Here is an 8,148-nt window from a genome sequence, read left to right on the forward strand (position 1 = left end):
GAATGGTCCTTCAAAGAGGAAAGCATCGATTGCTATATTTGTGCTAGAGCTTTTATTTTGAAAACATGAAACAATTTTGTCAACGGTAGTAATAAAGCATATGAGTTATGTACATTATATCTTACAAGTTGCAAGCCTCATGCATAGTATACTAATAGTGCCCGCACCTTGTCCTAATTAACTTGGACTACCGGATCTTTGCAATGCACATGTTTTAACCAAGTGTCACAATGGGGTACCTCCATGCCGCTCGTACAAAGGTCTAAGGAGAAAGCTCGCATTTTGGATTTCTCGCTTTTGATTATTCTCAACTTAGACATCCATACCGGGACAACATGGACAACGAGATAATGGACTCCTCTTTAATGCATAAGCATGTGGCAACAATTATTATTCTCATATGAGATTGAGGATATATGTCCAAAACTCGAAACTTCCACCATGAATCATGGCTTTAGTTAGCGGCCCAATGCTCTTCTCTAACAATATGCATGCTCCAACCATAAAGGTGGTAGATCTCTCTTACTTCGGACAAGACGGACATGCATAGCAACTCACATGATATTCAACAAAGAATAGTTGATGGCGTCCCCGAAGCATGGTTATCGCACAACAAGCAACTTAATAAGAGATAAAGTGCATAAGTACATATTCAATACCACAATAGTTTTTAAGCTATTTGTCCCATGAGCTATATATTGCAAAGGTGAATGATGGAATTTTAAAGGTAGCACTCAAGCAATTTACTTTGGAATGGCGGATAAATACCATGTAGTAGGTAGGTATGGTGGACACAAATGGCATAGTGGTTGGCTCAAGTATTTTGGATGCATGAGAAGTATTCCCTCTCGATACAAGGTTTAGGCTAGCAAGGTTATTTGAAACAAACACAAGGATGAACGGTGCAGCAAAACTCACATAAAAGTCGTATTGTAAACATTATAAGAATCTACACCGTCTTCCTTGTTGTTCAAAACTCAATACTAGATGTTATCTAGACTCTAGAGAAACCAAATATGCAAACCAAATTAGCAAGCTCTAAGTATTTCTTCATTAATGGGTGCAAAGTATATGATGCAAGAGCTTAAACATGAGCACAACAATTGCCAAGTATCAAATTATCCAAGACATTTTAGAATTACTACATGTAGCATTTTCCAATTCCAACCATATAACAATTTAACGAAGAAGAAACTTCGCCATGAATACTATGAGTAGAGCCTAAGGACATATTTGTCCATATGCTACAACGGAGCGTGTCTCTCTCCCATAAAGTGAATGCTAGGATCCATTTTATTCAAACAAAACAAAAACAAAAACAAACCGACGCTCCAAGCAAAGTACATAAGATGTGACGGAATAAAAATATAGTTTCGGGGGAGGAACCTGATAATGTTGTCGATGAAGAAGGGGATGCCTTGGGCATCCCCAAGCTTAGACGCTTGAGTCTTCTTATAATATGCAGGGGTGAACCACCAGGGCATCCCCAAGCTTAGAGCTTTCACTCTCCTTGATCATATTGCATCATACTCCTCTCTTGATCCTTGAAAACTTCCTCCACACCAAACTCGAAACAACTCATTAGAGGGTTAGTGCATAATAAAAATTCACATGTTCAGAGGTGACACAATCATTCTTAACACTTCTGGACATTGCATAAAGCTACTGGACATTAATGGATCAAAGAAATTCATCCAACATAGCAAAAGAGGCAATGCAAAATAAAAGGCAGAATCTGTCAAAACAGAACAGTCCGTAAAGATGGATTTTATTAGGCCACCAGACTTGCTCAAATGAAAATGCTCAAATTGAATGAAAGTTGCGTACATATCTGAGGATCATGCACGTAAATTGGCTTAATTTTCTGAGCTACCTACAGGGAGGTAGACCCAGATTCGTGACAGCAAAGAAATCTGGAACTGCGCAGTAATCCAAATCTAGTACTTACTTTTCTATCAAAGACTTTACTTGGCACAACAAAACTCAAAACTAAGATAAGGAGAGGTTGCTACAGTAGTAAACAACTTCCAAGACTCAAATATAAAACAAAAATACTGTAGTAAAAACATGGGTTGTCTCCCATAAGCGCTTTTCTTTAACGCCTTTCAGCTAGGCGCGAAAAGTGTATATCAAGTAACATCAAGAGATGAAGCATCAACATCATAATTTGTTCTAATAATAGAATCATAAGGTAACTGCATTCTCTTTCTAGGGAAGTGTTCCATACCTTTCTTGAGAGGAAATTGATATTTAATATTACCTTCCTCCATATCAATAGTGACACCAACGGTTCGAAGAAAAGGTCTTCCCAATATAATGGGGCAAGATGCATTGCATTCAATATCCAAGACAACAAAATCAACGGGGACAAGGTTATTGTTAACCATAATATGAACATTATCAACTCTCCCCAAAGGTTTCTTTTTAGCATTATCGAGTGAGATTAACATCCAAATAACAATTTTTCAATGGTGGCAAGTCAAGCATATCATAGACCTTTTTAGGCATAACGGAAATACTTGCACCAAGATCACATAAAGCATTACAATCAAAATCTTTGACTCTCATTTTAATGATGGGCTCCCAACCATCCTCTAGCTTTCTAGGAATAGAAGTTTCAAGTTTTAGTTTCTCTTCTCTAGCTTTTATGAGAGCATTTGTAATATGTTTTGTGAAAGCCAAGTTTACGAGCGCTAGCATTGGGACTCTTAGCAAGTTTTTGCAAGAACTTTATAACTTCAGAGATGTGGCAATCATCAAAATTTAAATCATTACAATCTAAAGCAATGGGATTATCATCCCCAAGGTTGGAAAAAATTTCAGCAGTTTTATCACAGGCAGTTTCGGGTAATTTTGCGCGCTTTGCATTAGGAGTAGAAGCATTGCCAACACCAATTATTTTACCATTGATAGTAGGAGGTGCAGCAACATGTGAATGCATTGCTAGTGGTGGTAATAGTCCAAACTTTAGCTACATTTTCCTTTTTAGCTAGTTTTTCATTTTCTTCTCTATCCCACCTAGCGCGCAGTTCAGCCATTAATCTTATATTCTCATTAATTCTAACTTGGATGGCATTTGCTGTAGTAACAATTTTATTTTCAATATCCCTATTAGGCATAACTTTCGATTTCAAAAGATCAACATCAGAGGCAAGACTATCAACTCTAGAAACAAGAATATCAATTTTATTGAGCTTTTCCTCAACAGATTTGTTAAAAACAGTTTGTGTACTAATAAATTCTTTAAGCATGGCTTCAAGTCCAGGGGGTGTATTCCTATTGTAAGAATTCCCATAAGAATTGGCATAACCGTTACCATTATTATAAAGATATGGCCTATAGTTATTACTAGAATTGTTCCGATAAGCATTGTTGTTGAAATTATTATTTTTAATGAAGTTTACATCAACATGTTCTTCTTGGGCAACCAATGAAGCTAACGGAACATTATTAGGATCAACATTAGTCCTATCATTCACAAGCATAGACATAATAGCATCAACCTTATCATTCAAGGAAGAGGATTCTTCAACGGAATTTACCTTCTTACCTTGTGGAGCTCTTTCCGTGTGCCATTCGAGAGTAATTAACCATCATATTATCAAGAAGCTTTGTTGCTTCACCAAGAGTGATGGACATAAAGGTACCTCCAGCAGCTGAATCCAATAAATTCCGCGAAGAAAAATTTAGTCCCGCATAGAAGGTTTGGATGATCATCCAAGTAGTCAGTCCATGGGTTGGGCAATTTTTAACCAGAGATTTCATTCTTTCCCAAGCTTGAGCAACATGTTCATTATCCAATTGTTTAAAATTCATTATGCTACTCCTCAAAGATATAATTTTAGCAGGGGGATAATATCTACCAATAAAAGCATCCTTGCATTTAGTCCAGGAATCAATACTATTCTTAGGCCAGAGATAGCAACCAATCTTTAGCTCTTCCTCTTAATGAGAAAGGGAACAATTTTAATTTTATAATGTCACCATCTACATCTTTATATTTTTGCATTTCACATAGTTCAACAAAATTATTGAGATGGGCAGCAGCATCATCATAACTAACACCAGAAAATTGCTCTCTCATGACAAGATTAAGTAAAGCAGGTTTAATTTCAAAGAATTCTGCTGTAGTAGCAGGTGGAGCAATATGTGTGCATAAGAAATCATTATTATTTGTTCTAGTGAAGTCACACAACTTAGTATTTTCAGGGTTGGCCATTTTAGCAATAGTAAATAAAACAAACTAGATAAAGTAAATGCAAGTAAACTATTTTTTTTTTGTTTTTGATATAGCAAACAAGACAGTAAATAAAGTAAAACTAGCAACTAATTTTTTTGTGTTTTGATATAATGCAGCAAACAAAGTAGTAAATAAAATAAAGCAAGACAAAAACAAAGTAAAGAGATTGAGAAGTGGAGACTCCCCTTGCAGGCGTGTCTTGATCTCCCCGGCAACGGCGCCGGAAATTTGCTTGATGCGTGTAGTTGACACGTCCGTTGGGAACCCCAAGAGGAAGGTGTGATGCGCACAGCGGCAAGTTTCCCTCGATAAGAAACCAAGGTTTAATCGAACCGAGTAGGAGTCAAGAAGCACGTTGAAGGTTGATGGCGACGGGATGTAGTGCGGCGCAACACCGGAGATTCCGGCGCCAACGTGGAACCTGCACAACACAACCAAAGTACTTTGCCCCAACGAAACGAGTGAGGTTGTCAATCTCACCGGCTTGCTGTAACAAAGGATTAACCGTATTGTGTGGAAGATGATTGTTTGCGAGAGAAAACGAGTAAAACAAGTATTGCAGCAGATTTGTATTTCGGTATTAAAAGAATGGACCGGGGTCCACAGTTCACTAGAGGTGTCTCTCCCATAAGATAAAAGCATGTTGGGTGAACAAATTACGATCAGAGCAATTGACAAATAGAGAGGGCATAACAATGCACATACATGGCATGATAAGTATAGTGAGATTTAATTGGGCATTACGACAAAGTACATAGACCGCCATCCAACCGCATCTATGCCTAAAAAGTCCACCTTCGAGGTTATCGTCCGAACCCCTTCCAGTATTAAGTTGCAAAGCAACAGGACAATTGCATTAAGTATGGTGCGTAATGTAATCAACAACTACATCCTCGGACATAGCGCTAATGTTTTATCCCTAGTGGCAACAACACAACACAACCTTAGAACTTTACGTCACTTGTCCCGGTGTCAATGCGGGCATGAACCCACTATCGAGCATAAATACTCCCTCTTGGAGTTAAAAGCAAAAACTTGGCCAGAGCCTCTACTAGTAACGGAGAGCATGCAAGATCATAAACAACACATATGTAATAACTTGATAATTAACATAACATGGTATTCTCTATCCATCGGATCCCGACAAACACAACATAGAGTATTACGGATAGATGATCTTGATCATGTTAGGCAGCTCACAAGATCCGACAATGAAGCACAATGAGGAGAAGACAACCATCTAGCTACTGCTATGGACCCATAGTCCAGGGGTGAACTACTCACTCATCACTCCGGAGGCGACCATGGCGGTGTAGAGTCCTCCGGGAGATGAATCCCCTCTCCGGCAGGGTGCCGGAGGAGATCTCCGAGAATCCCCCGAGATGGGATCGGCGGCGGCGGCGTCTCAGTAAGGTTTTCCGTATCGTGGTTTTTCGCATCAGGGGTTTCGCGACGGAGGCTTTAAGTAGGCGGAAGGGCAGAGTCGGGGGCCGACGAGGGGCCCACACCATAGGGCGGCGCGGCCCCCCCCTGGCCGCGCCGCCATGTGGTGTCGCCACCTCGTGGCCCCACTTCGTATGCTCTTCGGTCTTCTGGAAGGTTCGTGGCAAAATAGGCCCATGGGTCTTCGTTTCGTCCAATTCCGAGAATATTTCGTTACTAGGATTTACGAAACCAAAAACAGCGAGAAAACGAGAACCGGCACTTCGGCATCTTGTTAATAGGTTAGTTCCAGAAAATGCACGAATATGACATAAAGTGTGCATAAAACATGTAGGTATCATCAATAATATGGCATAGAACATAAGAAATTATCGATACGTCGGAGACGTATCAGTCCCACGACCTTCCCGAACCGCACTATATAAGCGCGGACGCAAACCCTACCATGTACGAGACACCATATGCAACCGCCTCTTTTCAGTTCATTGTGCCGCCGCCTTCGTCTTGCTCATCCCGTCCTTCGGCGTGCACCGAGCGGCGGGACAGTAGGCCTCCGGAACCCTGCCTCTCGTAGACCTGTACGAGTGAGGGGCAATCAAGTTTTTAGGGAGCGCTTACGCGTGACTACTGGCAACACGACGTCGTCCGACGACGACTTCCCGAACGACGACTTCTTTCCGGACATCGACAACCTTTTTGGCAACCTCAACATGGGCGACAACTAGGATGCTGCTGCCGCCAACATCGCCGATCCTGCTGCTGCTGCCGCCAACACTGAACGGTACATGTTTCTGTCATCCTCGTTTCAGATCTTACTAGAGTTTCTAGTACTGCTGTTTGGAGTAGATGCGATAGGTTTATCTTGTCTATATGCTATATGTTCATCTACTCTGTTCATCTGCATGATTTGTTCATCTGCTGTTTATGTAGTCATGATTTATCAACTGTTAGTTCAGATTAATTCATATGATAACTTGCTTATATGTTCAACAGGTAATGCAATATTAAATAAACACCCTGAACTGGAAAGCAAATAAAGAAGCATAAAAGAAAATAAAATCTATGATCAAATCCTCTTATTCTGGAAATAAGTGTGGACTAGAAAAAATGTTGCATTAGATTCCCATGAAAAAGTTTGCAATGCGTTCCTTTATATTCTAATAAACCATGAAGCCATCATTAAAATACAAATAAAATAAAATAACATACTCCTGAAAAAGTTTGCAATGAGTTCTTTTCTATCCTAAGAAACCACTAAGCAATCATTAAAATACAAATAAAATAAAATAACATGCAAAATTCCTGGCTAGATGGGAAAGGATACATACTCAGAAAAATTGCAAAAAGACCATGTCCTAAGGAAAAAATACAAGTAGGTCCATGAAATCTCTCAAATCTACAATTACCGAGACACTCACTAAAAGAGGAACAAAGCACCAGCGCCCCAAGATCTAGGAAACCAAAATCAATCGTGAGAGCTTTCACAATCAATGAACATGCTTGCTGTCAGCAACTAGAAACTTATGGTTTTCTTTTAACAATTCTAAAATATCAACGATATCAAAGTATCACTATGCTAGTAAGGGCAATAAAAGGAGAACACCGCTAGTCCGCCATATCTCCAAGACAATGCATGACCTCGTTGTTGCGCGTCACTGTATTTAAGATGCTGAATTTGCCGCCACACCACCACACCACCTACCTAGATCTTCATTCTCCTCCAACATACTTTTAGATGATGGGTCCCGCTCCGGCATGACAATTGCCGCCAAGGTCTGTGACCATTTCAGACGCCAGTGATTTCGTGATCGTCTCTACGCCTCTCAGGAAATTGTCGGTAAGGCATCCTGCGCCGGCGCCAGTGACCAGGGACGATTCAAGCATAGATTTGACCCAGTCAAATTGAATTAATTTAATTTTATACTAATTTTTTATATTTAAAATTTAATTGTAGCATGCTATGTTCTTGGCAAGGAGTATAATTTAATATTACTTATTTGATGTAGTTAACCACATAGTAATGTTACTAAACATTAGTAAGGCGTTTTTTGCTATACAGTTTTAATGTATATATCAATGAGAAATCCATTTGCATTATCACTATATTTATAAATTTATTTTATAACATTGTATTCTTCATAAATTAGTGTTTAAAATTGCATAAACTATCTACTACTATACTCCCTCCTTGACAAAATGTACCGCATATAGCCTTTTTTTAAAGTCAAACAATGTAAAGGTTGACTAAGTATGTAGAAAAAAGTGTTACCATCTAGAATACCAATTAAATAACATTAGATTCTTCACGATGTATATTTGCATATGTTATACTTTTGATATTGTAGATATAAATAAATTTTATGGCAAAGATCTCTAGACCAAATGGTATATAAGAAATATCTTAATATATAAGAAATATCTTAATGGATGTTTTGGCATACGAATAGGTAAGCATGCTTACAGAA

Source organism: Lolium rigidum, chromosome 3 (genome assembly GCF_022539505.1).
Source record: "Lolium rigidum isolate FL_2022 chromosome 3, APGP_CSIRO_Lrig_0.1, whole genome shotgun sequence".
NCBI classification, from domain to species: Eukaryota; Viridiplantae; Streptophyta; class Magnoliopsida; order Poales; family Poaceae; genus Lolium; species Lolium rigidum.